This window comes from Athene cunicularia, assembly GCF_003259725.1.
Source record: "Athene cunicularia isolate RWA chromosome 2 unlocalized genomic scaffold, athCun1 chr2_part1, whole genome shotgun sequence".
Classification (NCBI taxonomy): Eukaryota; Metazoa; Chordata; class Aves; order Strigiformes; family Strigidae; genus Athene; species Athene cunicularia.
This window is the reverse complement of record NW_020799095.1, coordinates 113,680,472-113,702,369: the sequence shown is the minus strand read 5'-3', so window position 1 is coordinate 113,702,369 and position 21,898 is coordinate 113,680,472. Positions and strand designations below refer to the sequence as shown.

At 36.2% G+C, this 21,898-nt stretch overlaps 1 protein-coding gene across 4 annotated transcripts in view; it reads left to right on the top strand.

Annotated features, from left to right (window-relative positions):
* The window catches only part of TOX (thymocyte selection associated high mobility group box), a 254,818-nt gene that overhangs the window by 84,421 nt on the left and 148,499 nt on the right, over window positions 1–21,898 (top strand). Inside the window, exon 1 of one of the 4 annotated variants that reach the window (XM_026843605.1) lies at window positions 8,927–9,030. The exons of the other annotated variants lie outside the window; for them this stretch is intronic. The gene's annotated coding sequence lies outside the window, so the exon portion shown is untranslated. Of the gene's footprint in view, window positions 1–8,926; window positions 9,031–21,898 lie in introns of those variants that run through there. 4 annotated transcript variants of the gene reach the window in all.

The following is a 21,898-nucleotide window of genomic DNA, read 5'->3' as shown; positions in this document are numbered from 1 at the left end:
CTACTAATAAATACACTGGTGAGGGTGCAAACATACTATTAGGTGCATGAGAATCCAGACAGAGCTGAAGTGAAAGAAACTGTGTTTCAGAAGTTCAGAACTGCTGTGACTTAATTCTGGGGTTTTGTACCAAGTTCTTTTATAGTAAATTGTTGACCTTTAACAGAGTGATGACATTTCCTTTTTTGTAGTCACATATTCTAGAGAGTATATTTATACAAGAAAAAGCAAAATACCGAATCTTTAACAGATCGTGTGTACTAATATTTTTGACTTTAAAAGCCCCAAGTTGTATGGCTCAGTCAGTACTTAATCATGAACTTTTAAAATTTACAGGGGACTGAAAAAGAAGCAAGTGGTCTGATCTTCTGTGTTTCACTGCTGTTTTTTCACACTAAGGACTTTTCTTTCATGATGAAGTCAGGATCTGATATCTCAGTCACATGGGTTTTGACTACAGGTTACCTAGGAACAGTAGAGCAATTCTAAACATAAGAAAGATGAACTTCGACCTTCTTTGTAGCAGATGGAACATTTTGTGAGCAACTGGTCATGTGTAAATGTTAACTTGTTTGCCTTTCTTAGTAACCAACAAATGAACAACATATGCCTTTATTTTTCATTTTGCAAAGACGATAGTTCTTTTTTTTTTTTTTTTTTTGGGGGGGGGGGGGTAAGGGAGGCATGCTTTGAGGAGTGTGTTCTTCAAGTACTGTGCACAAAATACTATGTTCATTAGAACAGAATAAAATCTGTGTTGCCTCTGTATCAAATGCACAGCATGTTTGGAATATTAACATTAACAAACATTACTTATAACTGAGGTTGTCAACATTTAATTAAGAGGGCCCTCTACATTTTAGGAAGACACTGTTTGCATATATGTAATAAAAGGTTCAAATTTAAATACTGTACAATTAGTTTCCATGAAAAAAATGACTTTTTCAGACCCCTACAATAGACAGTTTAAAGAAATAACTATTCTGTGTTTAAATTGTGCTCCTTAGTATTTTAAACAGATGGCAATGGCTTTCCTCTTGATTATAACTTTGAGGCATGCTTTACTAAATGGAATCAGCGGGGTTCATTAAGGTCCCATTTGATGTATCAGTATTATAAAAATACCATGTTAATTATCCTCAAACGTTGCAAGTTACCTCCATTTTCCTGCAATCAGAAGATGAGAGAAACCCTGTGAAGCAAATTAGTCCTAATTGAAAGAGGACTGATTAATATTTAAATAAGGCATTGTGTGAGGGATTCTGCCATGAGAAAAATAGGCTGAACATCTGAATTAATTGCATAGCAGGTTAAATTAAATTTCATATAATGGGTTGGAAGATGAGTTGGCACAGTGCTTTAGCAGGGAGCACAATGGCTGAAATACCAGTCTTTTCTTTCACTCTTGGCTGGATTCCACTGAGGTCCTTGTAGCCCTTACCTCTTTGTTGTCTTTCTTTCAATACAAACAAAGGTACTAACAGAAAATTGCAACCACATTTTAAAAAATGTTAATCCTTTTTGGGAGACAGCACCTGTCTACATTTTCTCCATTTCTCTTCCACCTTGGCTGCAAAATTGGGAAACATTAGTATCTTTTTCCTTGCCAGGTTTAATGAGGATTGATGTCATAAAATGCTAATGGCTGGAATATAGTTAGAACTGTGCTATTAGTGGGTTATCACTGTCTGACATTTTCACTGCACAGGAGCATACATGTGGAGCCTGTTTAAAGTGATTGGGTTACTTAAGGGTCCCTGTTAGGGATATTTAATCCAACATAAATTACTTATGCACTTTGTTAGTGTTCAAAGGAAGAGTGTCACGTTGTACATGTTGGCAGTTTTCCAGTCAAGAGCTGTTAATTACTGTACAGCTAGTGAATACATTTTGTGGCAATGGAAGCCAAAGAGGGAAAAAACTATATCTATATTCCATCTAACTAAAAATGAATAGATGGGAGTGCAGAGGAGAAAGTAGACTGAAGTCATTTTCACCCTTAGGAGTTACAATGCCATTTGTTTTCATTTTGAAAATAAAAGCAAATGACAGTATGATTCCCTGAGGGGGAAGTACTTTAGCTATAAAGAATCCCTGCCAAAAACAAGCTATTATCTATTTGTATGCTGATAAGAAAAAAGCATGTTCTCCAAAGCTCTAATTCATCTACATCTCTGCAGAGTTCAAGGTTCACTACGATACTCTTTGCTTATCATATTAAATGCACGTGATAACCAGAAAAATGGCTGATAACTATAGTACTCATTTCTTTTTGACATGCAGTTTAGTATAGTCAAATTACTTTATATTGCCACTCTTATATTAACAAATACTGCTCTTACCAAGGCTTGTGGGGTTTTAGTGGTGGAGAGGCCCAGTAAATAACAAGTGTCTTTTGATACTATCATGTGGTTCAACTTTGGGAACTAGCCATAAGAAATAACTTTGAAGAGCTAAACACATTTTTTATATGGAAGCTCATGGATCATGTAACTATGCTAGGGGAAAAATGCATAGCTCTGTTAGTAAAGTTACTGTATGGTCTACAAATGAAGAACCTGTTACACCCTTGATCTCTACAAAATGGAAATAAGGTTTGAATATGGCTTAAAGTGATATCTTTATTTCATTTTATTATCTAACTGCACTGCTACTTATAAAGTTGTCTATATGAAGTTCATAACGAAGATAACTCCATTTTCTGTCTATATTATTGAAATTGCTAAAGGCACAGTATATGCATGATTGTAGTTATGTAAACACTCCATTTCTCAAATGCATCATTTATGAAGCTGCAGGGGGAAAATGGAATATCTTGCCTTTGCATAATAATACATCCTACCAAACTTTGTTTTGGAGCTAAACCCAGAAGTTTTCTTTTCATGTGTTCTGCTAACACTATCATTACAGTCATTATGCGTCTGACTAAAATCCGCTTTCCCCCTCAGGCATCATCAGGCTTTGAGTTTGTGATCTCTATACATGTACTGAAATACCTAATTGACCTTGGGTCTCACCTTTTCCTGGTGAGGGCTGATACTTGGGATGGAGAGATGGATCTGAAGTGTGTTTTGGATTTGAGAAAGTGGCCAAAGCTACATATTGTTTTTCATATGAGGACTGTAGATTGCTTTTTGTTTGTGTTTGATGCAGATTATTATCATCATAGATCCTAGATAAGTATAAATAAGAATACATAGATTATATATGCAGCTAGTTTATGTAATCAGTGGCCCTCACTAGTGCCCTTTGCTCTCCCTCAACTCTTTTGATAATTTGCAACACCAGGTCTTCAAATATACTGTAGATCTTCAGGCAGACCCAGGACTTTCTTCAGTGTTTGAGCCACACTTCAGATAACTGCATTGATTTGGCTTACTGGTAAGGGTTAATTACCTTATGCCTGCAGTCACACAGAAATTTAAGTAAATAAATTTTCCCTTAAGAATCCTTGAATTGCCACCTAGCCACTTTGTATCTTTAGCATCAGAAAATATGCACACAGGGAGTTGCTCAGTTCTTGTACTGCTTGTAGCCATAAGATCAGCTGTTCCAGTGAAAACCTCAAATTCTTCCTACTTAAGGCTGTTCAGGGTTTAGAAACTAGGCATATTTTACCCATTAATTCCTTTATAGACAGAACAAATGTACACTTCCTAAGCAGGTGCCAGATCCTAAGACTCCTTCCTGGTTAAGGGGTGTAACCACTGGGAAAGGGAACATAAACTTTTGCATTTATATTTATATATTGGGTGTCATATCCAGTTTCATTTTGTACATCATGACTTCTGCTTTGGAAAGCTCTACTGTAGAGTGTGATATAAAAAGCTGGTATAGCCACACCATTACCTTAAAGGTATGCAGAAGGAAATGTTTGGTGCCTGTCCATGGGTGGGACTTTTGAACCTGTGGGCAGGACTTCAAGAGAGATTGATTTTGATTTAATCTCTCAAAATGTTGTTTTTTCTGAATTTCATTTTTGGGTTCCTGACTTTCATCATTTATGGGACTGAATAGGCTAACTCAGGTTTTGGGGTTTTGCTTTAGGACCTGTAAACCTGTCTTTTTCAATAATCAATTACATTTCCTAAGCATAAATTTAAGAACATTAAAGCCTGAAATAGGTGCATTTAAAAATGGATAGTTAGATTATTAATTTTTATTAAAAACAGACTTTTTTGTTTTATAATTCTGATTTCCTTATTAATAAGTCAATCTTTGTAAACAATATAATCTAATGCAATGAATATGTCAATGTTCAATATCTCTACTAATTAAAAAAATCATATGAATATGAAGCACTGTTCAAAATCAGTGATACAGATTGTTTGCCTGGCTGTGAAAACTGAATGATGTTTTATATTTGTACTGTTAGTTAATTTGATTATCAAAATATTTCCCCAAATAAAGAACCGGAATATTAGTCTTGTTTCTTTAAATACAGTTAATAGTCATTATTATTATCTTAGAATCAAATATTTATTTTACAGTGTTTATTGATATTTTTCTCAAGTCAATGGTTACATAGAAGCAAATTATGTACTTTGGTTTTATCAGTCTTTCAAATGATCTTTTACTTCAAGTGAAGATTTTTGGTATGGTGAAATAAATTAATTGATAGAAGTTTTTAATTAAAGCCTGTTTTGCCAACAAATGTTTTTACTTGTAATCCTGTCCCAGATAATCTTCAGTTTAATGAAGTGTGTTTACACTGGGCTTCATATTTTGGTTTTGGCTTTCCAGGACCTCTCTCTTCTATACATTTTTGTGTGGCTCTCAGGGATGTCTCTGTCAAGGGGGAAGCACTAGGCATGGTGGTAGCCGGATTGCATTTGAATCTTGGATGTGAAGGAGCTGTTTGAAACTTGGGCAAGACCCAGATGAGCCTGAAAGGATGAAGGGTCTTGCAGGTTTCTTTCCATAGTCTACCATCCATGCAACAGGTACATAAATTAGGCAGAGCCTGGAACATCTAGGAAAGCCTTTTCCTATTTAAGCTATTTCTGTTCTTTCAGAACATGATTGCAAAAACTAACTCCTTCTGTAGTTCAGATGACAAGATAGGATATTTTTAATCATTGGTTCTATGTAACTGACTAGTATATTAAGTTCATATCTCCTGTCAAATACAGATGGTCATTAATGACTATATGCTACCAGAGAAATAAGGAATGGCAGCTTAGTAGTGTTTTTTCCTTTTATGAAAATTGTGCCTAGCTTAATCCAGGAAAGAAGTGAAATGATGAAATGTGTTAAGCAGAGGGACTGTTGATGGTTGAATTCTTCTTGGAGCTACACATGAACTATCTGATAAGATATTCTCCTTTATGAAATTTAAGAACCTCTGGGTGTATTCAGAGATGAAGCACTAGACATCTGGGCACTAAGGTATGAACAGAAAATAAAAAAACACCTGAAGTTTCTCATTTTTAGGCATGAACTGAGTAGGCATTTTCACATTTGGATCTCTGTTCTGAAATCTGTGCAAGTACCATTTTAGACACTTGAATCCTGAGGTTCCAGTTCTCAGAGCAGTTTTTCTCAGATTTTTTTAAGCAGCAGAGTGGAGACCTAGCATGGCAAGTCTTAGAGGAAAGAGCATATGGTATCAAAGAGGGGGGTGAAGGTCTATGTCTGTGTTTCAGTATCTGGAAATTAATAAATCATCACATGTCTCAAAAGGCATCTTTAGAAAGAAGTGGCACTTTTATCAGAAGCACGTGGACTGAGTTTGTGTGGAATTAAGCAATGCATTTTAATTACCTTCCAAATTAGAATGGTGTTTCAAGTTTAAATAAAGCTAAAACGAAGCAAAGAGTTTGCACTGGACCTAAATGAACTGCATGATCCTTGACATACATTTCCTGTCAACAAAATTAATCCATGGGGTGTTGCTGTAATTTTAAACCAGAGTTGTATAGCACAGTCCTTAACCACAATCAAGCTATTTATTCTTAAAATCTCATTTTCACTATCCTTTTTTTCACAGTTGACAATTACATAATTAAAATATTATCTGGAGTTGATTTAAGGATAACATCATTTGGACAGTGCAATGTAAATATCTCATATTTCAAGAATACATATGGGAAAAAAATTTTGCCAAGCATGCTTGAATCTCCTCATGCCATTCTGATTTTTTCATGGATGTTAACACATCAGATTATAAAAAAAAGTTTTGATATCTGCATTTTTAATCCCAGAAAATGTGAAATCAGCTAAATATGTATGTTACACCAGTTTTAAAGAGTATTTACACTGTTGTGATTAGTGTATTTTAGAAGTGTTACTATGCAGTTTAAAATAAATTAACAATCTGCTCAAAATCTTTTGGTATGTAGATCGGATGCTCCAATCTGTCATTCATATTGTATCTATACACATATATACACACATTTATTTACATATAGGCTTACATACCTTCAGCAACTTTTTCTTTCAGAATTTGAGCTATAATTTGTCAAACAATATTTCTACTCTTTTTTTTTTTTTAATTCTATAGTATCTTTTTATAGCATTTTAATACTAGCACTTTCTTCTCAAACTTCAGCTTTGAAGGCACTTCTACAAAACGTGTGAATCTCTCTATCTGCAGGATGTCCATGTTTGTTTCTGAGAGGCTCCAAATTGGTAGCAATCAACTTGAAAGTGTGTAGTAGCTGTCAAATCTCAGAACAGCCTGTGGATGATCTTATGACTGATATAGCATGTACTGGGAGCCAAAGTAATACAAAATAATTGGCTGTTTTCCCCTTCCATGTTTGATGGTTAGGAACCTGATCCTCAAAGACAGTGTCTCAACAGGGGGAATCTGGAAACACTTCCTAACTCCCAGAAGTGCATGTGTGCTGGGACTGGTCCCGACTCCATCTCAGAGCAAGTTTGAGGAGCTCACCCTTTTGTCTTGCACACTGCAGTCACACAAGAAGGAGTCAGTGCACGCTCTGGCCAAGTCTTTGGTCTGAAGAGTTTGGTAATCAAGACCACAGGCTAGGCTGGGGTGAATGTCTGGGTGACAGTTGCTGATTCTTGGCCTGACCTAGCTTGCCATAAAAACACTGTGGTGTGTATGAGGTCTCTAAGATTACGATTCAGCCCTTGACTCTGCCACACAACCACTGTGCTTTTCCGCATCCTGGTACAGCAAGTGAGAGAGACTAATGGTAGGCACAGGAATCACCAGGCTGGCCTGGAGAAGACCCATGGGTGCCCAGACTGCAGAAGAGGCAGCTGCAGGCACATCGCTGCATGCTGTCTGAATGAAGAGAAAGTGAGCTGGAATCTGTCATCCTAGTGAGCTCCAGCTAGGTTGTGTGACATGTGGCAGTCCTCCAGCCTAATTCTGGAGTAGCTCTGCTAAAATCAGTGGAGTTACAGGTGGAGGTTCTGGCTTCACCTACACTTCCCATGATGAGTAGCTTGTGTCTTCATTGTATTTGCTCTTACAAACACAATGTTAAATGAGAAAATTAAACCAGACAGTTCATAGGCAAATCAGGAAGACCTTAAGAGTGTAATGGTCTCTGCACTAATTCTTGTGTGCTTTGTTAGTCTTGGGTGATGTCTTATGAGCTGCAATAGTTTTCTGAGGGGTTTTACTACAAGAAGAACTACATGTGAAAGGACATCATACAGTTCTTCTGCAAAGATATTGCTAATGAAGTTGTGTTAGAATACCTCAAGTTTTGACCCAATCAAAAATTATCCATTATGAGTCCCAGTCTCTGCTGGGACAAAGTCATAATTTGTAGCAATTATTTTGGCTAATGATGCTTCTGAGGCTGTCCTATCTAAAGAGGCATATGGTTCGGATGCGCAGGAGATGGCCTAACTGAAATTTAGTGAACTGTGTACAGTAATTGTGTAACAGTGACTTTAGGGAACATTGAGGCCTAAATCCTGCAAAGTTCAGGGCATCTGATGGAAGGTAGGAAAGGGTAGAAATGGGCAACGACCACTCACACCATCCTTACTGGTGTGTCCCGAGATGGATGGTGCAGGCTGCAGAGTGAGCAGTTGTGTCTGGAGAGGGAGCGTGGTACGGGAACCAGGTGTGGGTTCATTCTGTGCTTCTGTGGAGCATTTGCCACCACTTTAAAATCCTGTTCCCTGGCAGATGGTCGTCCCCATCAGGTTTGAACAGAACCTCCCTGACTAGAGTAGGCTAAGCCTATAACAACTTGTAAATATTTGCCTTGTTGTTAGTGCATATCTGGAGATTGGACTGTCTTCCAAATAGAAACAAATCCCTAATTTTTGATGAGGAGCAGAACAGAAATTCTGCTAGCCATATGCAGCACAGAGAAATGTCTAAAACATTCAGCAAAGCATTTTCTTTGTTAAATCAAAGTGCACAATGTTGACCCTTTGTAAGAACACTGTTATGAATTTTTAATAGGAGTATTGTGAGCAGTTGGGAAGCTGCATAATGATTTTCAAGCATTTCACTATGTGTTTGTTCTGGTTTGTGCCCTCACAGTCAAAAGACAGAAATAATACACCTTGAAAATAATGTTAGTGAGTTGTAAGAAACTTCAGAATGCATGAAGTTACCATCTTTAGCGATAATGCATACTATATTCTAATTATAGCATGTAATATTAGCATTTAATTTCTGTTAAAGGGCTCTGAATGTACTGTAGAATTTAATAGTGAAAATTTGTTCCGATCACTAACATTCATTTAAAGATTTCTGCAGAGAACATTAAGATTTGCAATATCACCACAAATAAATAAAAGTTAATTTTAAGATGTCATGTAGCTAGGTTAAATATAATGTTCATTTCCCATTCATATCATCTTCAAATACGTAACTTATGCTAATTTTTCTCTGGTATTTCACAATGAATAGCAAAAACACCTCTCTTTCTCCTGCCAAGGTATAGTGTGACTTGGTTACCTCATTTCTTCCCCACAGGGAGGGGTAGTTTATGCCCTGCAGAAGCAAAGTTGGATGTATACCTCCTTTGGAACGCTGCCACAGTAGAGGAAGGAAAGGAGCCACAGTAGAAATGACAACCTGGCCAGCAGGTACATAAGGATGAGAGAAGTGGTTATAGCTCTGGTAGCTCAGAGTAAGTATGGTAGTTCCTGGGAAAAGGAAGTTAGGAACCTCTAGAAAACTAGTCCTTCTCATAATGATCTTAAAAAGCCATCTTTTTTAGTATACAGTAACAGTTCTTAATCTCTAGACAGCATTAAGTGTTATTATTGAAACTTGCAATACGTAGAGGGAGTTGAAATTGTTTTGAAAAGTAAAGTACTTTCCATATTCAAAAATCCTTAAAAGCCTAAATGGTTAACAATATTAAAGCAAGCAGGGCTGGAATTTGAAACTGGCATTTGGCATATATAGACACCTCCTTGAGGAGTTGCAGCTTTACTTACTGTACAGAGAAACAATTCAAATATCTCTGGGATGTTTGTTATCTCAGCGTGGTAGAACTAGGATAGTGTAATGAACCCCTCTTTTCCTTTGCAAAATTATGTCATAATGAAAATTCTTTATTCCCACTATGACAGAATGTGGCTTACTTCCTTTCCCCCTGGGAAAAGTAAAGGGAATGGCAGCTGTCCTGAAAATATTTCTTGGTCAGCTTTTATATGTGAGATTGTTAGTATTTCCTCCCAAATGGGGGGAAGAGAAGGGAATGGATAGCACCATGCATGAAATGTGGAAGATGTAAATCAAATATTCTAGTGTTTCTGAAGTGTTTTTACAATTGCATTATGCTGTGAAGCATATATAATTTAGCTGTTCCCTCACAACAGTAATTACTCTCCCTATCTGTTGGGAAGATATTCTATTATAATGCCACCTAGGAATCTGAGTTCTGTAAACTGGGAGTTGCTTTCAGTAGTTTTCAGTAGCTACCTGCAGTGGGCAGTGAGGTTAGAAACATAACCTACCTTTATCCCAGTCACTTTAGTAAAACACATTTTACGGATTTTCTTGTGAGGGTGAGGAAGGCTCACCATAGGTTAATGTCAAAGCATTTGTGAGGTTGTTTGGTTAAAGGAAAATCAAGAAGCTAATTTTAGCACATATAGGGGGAGACAGGAAAGGGGAGAGAACTAGTTTATTTTAGGGTTGCATAGTATCTTGTTTTTCCTGGAAGAAAGGAAGGATGAGGAAGGTGGCTTCCTGTTCTTTAGACCAAAAGCTTGATGCATATTTTGCAGCATGTGGCAAGCAGCTTGTACAAAGCTTCTACGCCCCCTCCATGTTCAGGTTAAAGGGAGGGGAAAGAAGAGGCTGAGATCTTGGCTCTGTCTTCCAGAGAAGCAGTTGCTCTCTGTGCCTAGAACAGTTACATCTTAATGGGGCTACAGAAATCATAGAAGCACAGAATTATAGAGTGGTTTGGGTTGGAAGGGACCTTTAAAAATCATCTGGTCCCACCCCCCTGCCATGGGCAGGGACACCTCCCACTAGACCAGGTTGCTCACAGCCCCATCCAGCCTGGCCTTGCACACTGCCAGGGAGGGGGCAGCCACAGCTTCTTTGGGCAACATGTGCCAGTGCCTCAGCACCCTTATAATAAACAAATTCCTCCTTATGTCCAGTTCAAATCTACCATGTTTCAGTTTAAAACTGTTGCCCTTGTCCTGTCACTATAGGCCTTGGTAAAAAGTCTCAATCTGTTTTATAAGCCCCCTTTATATAGTGAAAGGTCCCAAAAAGATCTCCCCAGAGCCTTCTTTTCTCCAGGCTGAACAACCCCAACATTCTCAGCACATCCTGGGGTCAGAGGGGAGAGCATGGAGGAGACACATTCTGCTTTCCAGTCTGGTCCAAGGAAGCACAGCAGCATGGTGCTCCTTGCTTTGGCTTGTGACAAAGTCCCTTTGTGACATTAAGTTTTGTAGCTGAGGCCAAATAAATTTTAAAGAGAATGCACAAGAGAAGGTTGCTACAGCATTGTCAACTTGGCCATATTATTCTGCATACAGTAGCTAGCCAGATCATCTGATCTGTTGTTTTTGGTATGATATCTGAATATATCTCTGTGTTTTCTCTTCATCTGATTAAATTTTGCAAACTATGTTCATGTGTATTTTAAATCTTTACTGGATATAATATGGGCAACATCATACAGAATGGTTAAATGGTGAGATTCTTCTGATTTTAAGTGAGTACTCTTAAAGTAGATCTAACATTGTCTTTGCAATTTTACATCGATTTTTTAAAAAGTGCCAATTATACATGCAGATAAATTTTAAAAAAATTACTTGTCAGGAATGTGATTTTTGATTTTTACTTTGTTCCATAGATTCCTAAAATTTAGTAGTACAAAAGAAATTTTGACTATTTTTTGGTCAGTAATCATTTTGGTGTTGGTTTATACTTTTGACAGTCATTTGTATGCACTAAGCAAAAGGTGGATGAATGGCCTATTTCTGTCTGTTTTCATTACTGTGCTCTTTCTGTGTGTTCCATCTTATTCTCTGTATATGCCTACTGGGACATTAAAGATTCTGTAATTATTTCAATAAGATCAGGGTTATAGATTTTTTGTTCCACTTAGTTGTTGGCTAATAAACCTGCCTCTGTGCTGAAGGCTAACAAATTTCTTATTTAATACTGTATTTTTTTCACATGATATATTAGAGAACATTTTAAAAGGTCAAGATTCTGCAACTTACTCTTTTCCCTTGCTGTTGTAACAGTCTCAAGGTAGCTCCTTAACTGAAAACTCCAAAGTCATCATCATCCTTTTGAAAACATAAATATTAAAGCTGTTTTGTTTCTTATTTCAGAACTTGAAAGAAATCAGAACAGTTTGAGATATTGCAGTGCTTAAAGCCTAGAATGGTTTTAGCTCTAGTAGGAAGTATGTTTGTGGTCTCACAAATAAGAATAGGCTAAAGGAGCAACGTAAACTGGATAAACTGGAGCAGTGGAATAGTTCTTCACATATGTGCACAGGTTTTTCCCAAATACCGAGCTCTTTGACATCTGTGGTGTAAACCAACATTTAAAAAGCATTTTCATCACAATGTTTCAGCCCAGGGTAGGATGGAGGACTACGTAGGATGGTCCTGTCCCCTAACACTTCAGACCCATACCCAAAACTGGAACCTAGCTCAACAGTGCTGCCATTTTCAAAACACTCTTCAGCGTACTTTTCAACATAAGTACCCCAGTGCCTAAAATTATACTTATTCTTACAACCAGAAATACACATTTTTTACTAGTGCTGAGTCTTTCTCAGGCCTAAGTACTGTGAAATTGTGTCTCTGATGTCACTTTTATGTTAAAGAGGGATCCCAGATATCAAATCCACCTCTGGATTGTGCAGAGGCATTGATTTTCATGTTTTCCTGTAGCTGTGCAGCACTTGTCTTAGGAGGCGATTGACAGTTACTCAGTCCATGCAAGACTCTGATTTATTATTTATTTATTTCCTGCATGAAGCAAAACAATTAACATAACATTAACAAAGGACATTTTATTTGACTTTTTTTGCCTACTTACAGTGACAGTGTACCAATTACCTTCTTAAAAGACTATTTTATGTACCTGTGTAGAAGGGTGTTCTCAATATCTGCCTTATAATTGTCCTGCGTGTATTTTTACTTAAACTTTGAACAGAGGACCTTGTGAACTTTTTTTGTCAAACCTTTTGGGGATCTGTGGTGAGTTTATCATGCATTGTATGCTTTATAGTGTAAACTGCTATTAGTTCTACTCAACAGCTGAAGCAATTTAGCTAGCTGGTGTACAGGTAGATTCCATCTCTGCACTCTGGTCTTTCCTGAGACCAGATGGTGTTCTAGGACTTGACCTCAAAAGGAATTTTTTTACTACTTCTTGAGGCCAGATTTCATATACCCTCAATCTTCAAATTATTAGGTGTCCAGTGCTAACAGACTGCAGGAAATGCTATGTTTCTTTTGAGGATTCAAGACTCCACATGTTTCTGTAACTCTTAAGACATTTCCCATCAAAAACTATACAGCTCTAGTTAGCACTTATCCATACAGAGCTGGAGTATTTCAGGGAAGGATGAAGACAAACTGGGCATAATCCAGGAACAAGGCAACAACAATTAAAGTTCTAGAATATTAGCTTATGAAGATGAGAGATAATAGCCACTCTCAGCTTGTAAAAGTGGTGGAGCAGAATGAAATGAAGTACTGCGGTAACTTCCTCACTGGAGGCTTTTTTCTTTAAAAAAAGGTTTGTTGGTAGTCAGTTGGGAACTGTCCACATGTTCATTTAAGATGTGTATTACCATTATGAGCAAACGGTTAAAGGATGGGGGCATTATGAACATTTATCTCCTCTATGATAACAAAGGTGTTTAAAACAGGAATTTACTAGACTCACTGATTTCTCCCCTACACACACTTGCAGGGGAAAGGGAGAAGTTAGAGCTTTGTAAGATGACCCACTGCTAGATAATAGCAGGGGGTTTTATGAGCAGTCTCTAAGGATGCAAACTGCAAATTTTAACACTTGGCTTTCTAATCCTGGCTAGAGTTTTGTTTACCTGACAAAACTTGTCATCTTGACTTTGTTACACTCTGAAGTACAGATGAGCTGCTACATATCATCCTGGATAACAGATCAGATTTTGTTGATAACTTTAATAAAAATCTGTAATTTAGACATAGATTTTTAAACTTATAAGGTGCTGTTCTCAGACTGAACTCATGCACACAGAGGCCAAGAAAATCATGCTAACAAACTTCTGTTTTGTTCATATAGTCTTAATTTAAAGGTTGTATTTATGGAAAAATAGTTCATGTTGCTATGTAAATTGCTTCCATGGGATATTATTCTCAATTCTGTTCTGACATTCTGTTCCAATTTTTAAAGTTTTGCTCTTTCTGTGTTTATTTATTGGTAAAGAATTCCTCAGTAGCACAGATTTCTTTCCTTGAGTTGATATTTGCTGTTTCTGTTAAAAGCATCTCATAACCTTATTTTCAATAAATCGTTGAAAATGGGATTTGTGTACTCTGACACTCCACTCTGAATCATTCCTTTGGCCTCTGGTTGTTTCTTAATGCTTCAGGATATTACTTGAAGTGTAGACGTGTCAGAAATGGACATGATATTCCAGTACTGGTCTTACTGGTGACTTGTTGCAGAGGTGCTAGCATTCCTTACTCGCTTGCTTATAATAGAGCATTCCGTTGTTCTTGCCTGCATGGCTCTTACCTACATTACTCTGGCAGTTCATGTGCAGGTGACTTTACATCATGATTGTTTTCCAGCCTGCCACTGTTCATTTATAAAAGTGACATGTACAAAGCTGTGTTCAAATGCAGTTCAAATGAGTACACTTCCCAGATGCTTTTCTGTAGCTCATCTTCTCCATTTGCTGTTTACAACTTCATCAGCTCTTTACATTCCCTCCAAATTTTACTGGGTGAGTGATAGAGATATTGCATAGCATCAGGTTGAGAGCTTCATGCCTTGTAGCATTTCTCTGAATGATATTTCCCCATTTGCAATTTTTGGTAGTGATCTGTCAGTTAGCAGGGTTTTGCGGTGTATTATGGGTTATGTTGATTTTGCACAGTATTTTTAAAAATGTGGACTGAAATTTAAATGATAAGAGAAATACAGCTATATTATGACAATTCAGTCTTTGCTAGTCAGGCTTGTCATATATTATAAAAAAAAAAAAAAAAAAGGATTTTTGGGGAACACTCTTTTTTTCTGTAAAATCAGATGCATTACCATTAGTTCACCTGACCTTGTCGTATTTATTTTTGCATCATTTAACAGGCTTTGATGATTTCAGATTCAGGCTGTCTTGTCTTATCCTATTTATGTTTCTAAAATACTTATATATGATTTTTTTTTTTTTTGTCCCCAGTCCACTGGAACTTCTCCAGTCTTTCAAATTTTAGTTAAAAAATAAGTCAGGAGAGGGCTCCAAGATCTCCTGAGCCAATCCTTTCTGAACCCTTGAGTATAAGCTCTCCGATCTAGTGAATTTAACATGTTTTACTTCACTTCACTTTAGCTGTTTAGTAACCTGCATAGTTACAAAGGAAATCACAAGTGTGTAGTTGTCACAGCAAATGATGAATATATCACTTTCTGAAATATGTATTAGATCCACTTATCTTCTGTATCATAACTGATAATCTCATTATCAACTTTTGGGACCAGAGCTATGCCATTGCCCAGATTTCATTGGTTCATGACTCTATTTAACCATACAAGAAATTATTGTTTTCTTCAGACTGCTGGCTTCATAATCAATGGTCTGCATTTCTAAATGGCTGATTTGCATTTACTTCTGTAAGCTTCCAGATTTTCCCTTTTCCATATATGAAAGAAAAATATTGGTCTAACTGCTTTTCCTCTCAACTTGAATGTTTTTTCACAAAAAAACACCATTCTTTCATGACTACAGGATTGTGTGGTTTTTATAGTCTGATTTTCAGTATTCTTCTGCATTAAAATATCTACTTTGCTCAGTTTTGTTTATAAGTGTCTTTAAAATTATTTAGGAACACTGACTTTTTATAAAGGAAAAAATATACCTCATACTCTTGCACATTGTAATTGAAATTCATTTGTGAATGCTTTCTCATAAGCAATCACCACTTTTAGGCAGTGATCAGGTTATTTTTATCTGTCGCACCAAGATCTAGTACAGAATAATTTTAAGTTGCTTGATTTATGTTTTATGTTGGGAATAGATCTGTAATTTTTAGACATTTCAAAAATAATTTATCAGTAGCATCAGATGTCTACCAGCTTGTATCTTCAGCAACCTATGTGATTTTCTACATATTTAAACGTACTTCTAAGTAATTTTTAGAGGCCTGCTCCTTCTATTTTCTCATCTGTGTTGGCAGCTATAAAAGACCTGATATTGTTGTCAATCACATACAACTATCCCGAATTAGCCGGTAAGTCTTAAGTATGTAAATGATACCTTTAACGTGGAGTCCCACATTCTTGCTCCTACTGGCTGTCTTTCCTATTTAGGTTTCACTGATAAATTTCAGTCGTGATTTGTCATGCCAGGTTCCAGTCCTATGATATCATGTCAAATTTTCTTTCACCAACACATAACTGTAGTTTTTTTACTTCTCTTCATTGCTTACAGAATAATTTATAGCTTTCCTTAGTTTTGTTTGTTTGTTTACAATGATTTTACTTTAGGTCTACACTTTATGGCTATGGATTAAGTAGTTCTTTAGCATTGCTTTTAGATGCTAAGATAAAGCTCTTCAAGCTCTTCAGTCTCTTGTTTTGAGGTGCAAGCAGAATTACTTAGAAAAATCAGGACTGTAGAAGTTCAATCATGAGAACAAAACAGTATTTTACAGGGTTTTTTTTTGGTTTAACTTGTGGTTGTTATGTAATGAAGAATATATATACAGACTCTTTCTCTTTGCTTAAAACAGATCAAGGTAAACAGTTGAAGCAGACGGAAACCAACTGTTTTTCCATTCACCTTATTATTGAGCTGTGGTTAAAAGAACTTCCTTTTTGTTACTATCAAAAAATCTCAACTAAAACTTCAGTTGAACATGGAGAAGAAATAGTCTTTCAGGGATGGGAAAATACATAGAGACAATTGCCTTTGCCTAATGAAGGCTAAGAAGTATCATGTTAACTGTGGTTTGCTAATTTTTCTATATTTGTAGTAGTATGCATGGCAGAAAATAGAAATGTTTTTTTTATTCCTTAGCTTGTGATTTAATGTTGAAATTTTCATCTTACAAAATACTTCACATCACTGGTCACCACAGTTTGCAATTTTACCAATAGAAGTATAAAATAGAAATACTAAAGGAACTGAAAACAGGGAGTATATTAGAAACATGAAGTGTGAAGCCCTGCCCCGTTTTAGTTGAGAGCAAAACTTCTGTTGACTTCACAGAGGCCAAAATTTCAAACTTTCAATTCAAAATTTCAAGTTTGTAACTAAGTAAGAAAGCACAGCCAGCAGAGTATTTCTGGGTGATTGTTACATGCCTCAGGAAGTATTACAAGGCATGAAACTAAAGCATGCATGAATTTAACCACCCAAGAAGTGTAATAATCACCCGGGGATGGGGGGGAGGCTGAGTTCAATTACAATTTTTTTTTTTTTTCCCCTAAAAAAACCATACATTTGCTGGCAGTTGTAGAGAAGGAAAGGGCATCACATAAATCATAAATTTTCACTGGTGCTTGGAGTTCCTGAGTTATTCTAGAATGATGGAGACAGTGAATAAAGTAAATAAAGAGGTGGGAGATTGAGACCTGGGCCCCAAGTCATCTGCTTCTAGGTGCAGAATCATCTTTTTTCTGGGCAGTGCATTTTTGGCCTAATTGATCTTGGGGATTTTTTGTGGGTTTACTGTTTTGGTTTTGGTTTTTTTAGTGTTTTGTTGTTGTTTTGGTTTGTTTTTTTTCTTTTCTGTACACAGTTTAAGCAGGGAAGGAGGAGAACCCTTGTCCTTTCTTCCCTCTTCCTCCCTCCATCCCCAGGATCTAAGTAACAATTTCAGAGATCAGTTGGAAGTTATTTCTTGCTATCAGTCCTGCCTAATTTCACACACTTATTCAGACTGATATTAGCAGTTGAAGTGTCCTTATTCCCATTTTTCTTGGTGAAGAAACACATAAATTTGCAGAAGAGCTGGTGTGCAGCCAGTGGTGGAAGGGAGGCCAGGTATCTAACGTTCATTGTGACAAAAATAAGCTTAAAACACCCACTTTCAATCTGACTGCTGAAGTTCATTTGTATAGATAGCTGCCAGTATCAACAAGCATTGGTGTGTGTGGAGAGCATGTGGTTAATCTGAGTTGGTGCATCCAAATGTAGTCATGGTTGCGTAATTTTCTTGTCAGGTTCAAGTGTTACATTTGTAGAACATCTTCTGCATTATACTTTAAAATGTGCATAATCCTTTCATTATTGAGAAAAAAATGCCACATCAGTTCAGAAATAGAGGAAAGCAGATGTTTAATTTTGAGATGTGCTTGATTTATCATTATTCAGGAAAGCCTTACATAATATACATAATATGTGGTATTTAATATCCATAAGTACTTTCTTGAATAGAGGTGTTATAAGCACTTGCTTGACAATAAGCACCTGCTTGCACACTTAGAAGTGTTTCATCAATATATACATATATACTTAATTCTTGTTCTGGAGGAGCATAAAACTGTTTACAGATTTAAAGTCAAGCATGTGCATAAGGGATTTCAGGTTTAGGGTTTAATTTGAAAAATATAAATACAAGTCTAAATTAAATTAAAGAACTGCATTCACATGATACTAAATGATTTGTATATCCACTACTGAGAATGTATCTGAAGCAGTAATTATCTTATGACAAGCATTTATCAACAATGATGCTAGCATGTTCATTTGCCACTTGGTGGCCTTTGGTCAAAAAAATGTTGAAAGAGAATGTGGTTAAAATAAAGTCCAGTACATAATTTTAAACATATTCTCTACAAAAGAGAGTTGTTGGAGGGTTTTTTTTTTTTCTTAATTTGTTTTGGTTTTTAGCATAGAAAGAAAACAGCTTTCCTGTTTAGCAAAGAGCAGCCCAAGACCAGCATATTTGATTGTTAAGGTTTTACTATATCAGCTAAAAACTACTCATAGACCTGCCTCTCTATTTCCATAGAGATTTCCTCTGATTTCTGCTTTCCCTCTTATAAACAGTCATTTTCAGAAATTACCACTAACAAATCTCAAAATATGTTTGCCTGGAGTATTTAAGGACAATGGTTGGTAAGTCCCAAGGTGAAATAACAAAAATTTGTCACAACTTCCACAAAATTTAGCACCGTTACTTTATGGGTATGGATGTAATTAATTAGTAGGTCATCAGAATGAAATGGTTCAGAAAACACTATTGTAATTTTTGAAAAAAATTATCACCAAGCTGAGAAATAGCAATGTTCAGCTATAATCAGCATTTTCAGTATTGTCCTTAGTAGTAGCGTTGAGAATGCGGGGGCTGGTTTGAAGTTAAATGACTAAACCCTTTATCCTCAGCCTAGTTTTGGTCATGTTTCTGTGTTCTGGTAATTCTCTTGTCAAAAGTCACATATTTGCTGCTAAGGTTAGATTTTCAAATTACTTCATTTTAGACGTCTCCCCATTGTTCTTATTTCAACACATTTTCTATAATGCATTTTTATAACATCTGTTGTTGTTTGAGATTTAGCTGGCTATTTGCTTCATTAGTACAGGGCAAGTGAAAGCAGTAGGTAACGAGCTGCCTTTTTACGTCTATGCCTCTTGTTGTCTTTTTTTTTTAAGTAATAAATTTACATTTTATAATCATAAACATGAAATTGAAGATGAAATCAGTTCTCAAAAGATTAATTCAGTCCTGATCACAGCTGCGAAGACTGTGGAAATAAATATCATTTTGCAGTAACGTATTCCTGACAAAAGGCATAACAAAAGACTGATTTCTATTCAGAGATAGTGGGTATATTTATTTTGCATGTTGGGGGGAGGGGCTGTGGTCGACTGCTTGCGACCCTGACCTAGTTTTGTAGCTGCTTATTATTCAGCTATATGTTTGAGAAATCTCTGTAATTTAATTTGGCAACCTTTTCTGCATGTCTGCACCTAGCAGTAGGTGCTCTTAATATTAGTCGTGTCCCATGCTGAATCATATTTATTTAGAAAAAGGAAAATCCTAATGCACTCATAACTCAGAAAGAAACTGTTAATTGTTACCAGAGAACTGCCTGATTACAGACTGGATGTCTCATCCAGGGCCCTGCCATAATTAGTAACCACTGTTGACATTTAGATTTAAATTGAATTTTCTTCTAATTAAACCCAGAGGGGGTTGATCCTCTCAGATGTACAGGTTAATAAAATTAGTCAGAAACTGTTAAACAGTAAACTGAATTCTCCAAGAGAGCTTTCCCAGTGTATTGTTAGGAATTCTGTAATTAATATTCAAAGGATTCATTAGATTTGGAGTTGTCCTTTTTTGTTTTGGGTTGCATCTGGGTTTGTTGCAGTTATTTCTTTAATTAGGTCTGTTTACTTTTGATATCTACAGTAATACTAATTTCCATCATGTTTGTGCATGTGTAATTATAAGTGCTGTAGCACCATTCATCCATACTGTGCAACTGTTATGTGTAATAACAAGCTGCTTTTTTTCTGGGAACATTCAGTGAATAGTAATCCTAAAAACTAAAAGCAAGTGTGAAATGAATTTTAGAAATATAGCCTAGACTAACTCGTGCCTATTTGTCATCGTCATACAAATGTTAAAGCTGCCACAGGGTCATTTACTTCTTTATTCACCATTGTTTTTGCTGATCCTTCCCAAGCTTTTTGTTTAAATAGGATTATTTTTCTGATGAAATCTAGATGTTTGTATTTTTCCTATTGCTTTTTCAAGTACCATCAATTGGATTGAGATCTTAGACTACATGAAATTAATCTGTGTTTTTGCTTTCTTGTCCTGCTCAAAGATTAAGAAGTTGAGTATGAAAACTATTAAGCATATGTGCCAGGAAATAGCAAGAATATCAGTGATGTGAGAGAAGTAGCGGCAGAAGTGCTATAATGAGATATTTGAACATTGAACTTTGAGAATATCAGAATTTTTGCAGAACTGCTCTGTGGGAGTAAAGTTTCTCTAACAAAGATCTCATAGCTGAACCCACTTGTGGTTTTTCATAGCTCATATACAGAGCAAGTCCAGTAAAATAGTATTGAGAACTGAGAACAATTTAGTACAAGTACTAAAAAATTAATACAAGTTTTACAAACAAAAGTGAAGAATGTATTTTGCCATTTAATGAGCTTCATGAAAGTTATGGTTTGGGTTTAAAACAATTTCTGGGCCACTGTAACTTTAAAATAGATGTTTTAGAGCAACACAAGATGATAAATGAAAATGTATAAGGAATGCTTTCCTGAAAGAAATGTTGAAATTCATAAAAGTTGTTCAATACTATGAAATTGAATTTACTCCCAAAAGGAATATCATTTCTGTCCCTTTCTCCTTAATCATGTAAGCCAAACAAACAAACAAAATATCTAGATGACTTCATTTTTCTTGCTTAGTCTGATTAAATAAATTGGATTAGGTAAAGAATGCTTCTCACTCAGAATTGGCTTCAGATGGTACAAACCCACTAAAAATGTATGAAACAATTCACTGCACTGGTGTACAGCACTGGATAAATTCATTTCTCCTTCAGGTTTGTTGTGCAGAAATCTCAAGGCATATCAAACCAGAAGGGGTTGAAACTGTCAGGTCCAGAACTGCAAATTTTAAACCATTTAAAAGTGTTGTTGATCTAAATGAGGCTTTAATAGGAACAGTTTGTATGGATAACAGCTTCTGGACTCAGGTGTGGTTCTCAAGGAAACATCCAGCTGAAAAAATCTGAGTAAGAACAATAAAACAGAAAACAAACCTCTTTAGCCCACAGTCCAGTCAGAGTCTTTACACTGAAAAGTGACTTAATATTGCTATTGATTTTTCATGAAAGGTGTCTACTATGGTGATGGGCAGCAGTTCAGCTGAGATCAATAGGTAATTAAACCCCTGATGAGAACGCAGTCTTGACCTGAATTAAACTAAACTTTTGCAGTGGCCAAATCACTTTATCATGAAAATTTACCACAAAGTCTCAAAAATTATCTGTAATCACCTCCAAGCAGCCATATACTCGGTCATAACTTTGGCAATGGAGTAGCCTTATTACATGGAAACAGAGCTTCCATGCATGGATGAGAATAGGACGACTGTGGTCCATTTATGAGACTGGTAGTGTCTCTGATGGTCCCTAGTAAGTGATCTTAGATTTTCCCTCAGAATCAAGTACAAGCTTAACCACTGGCAGCAATACACATCTGAAACTAAATTTTGGTTCTTGTATAATTTTTAGATAAAAAATTAGAAATAACAGGTTTTCAATGTCTTG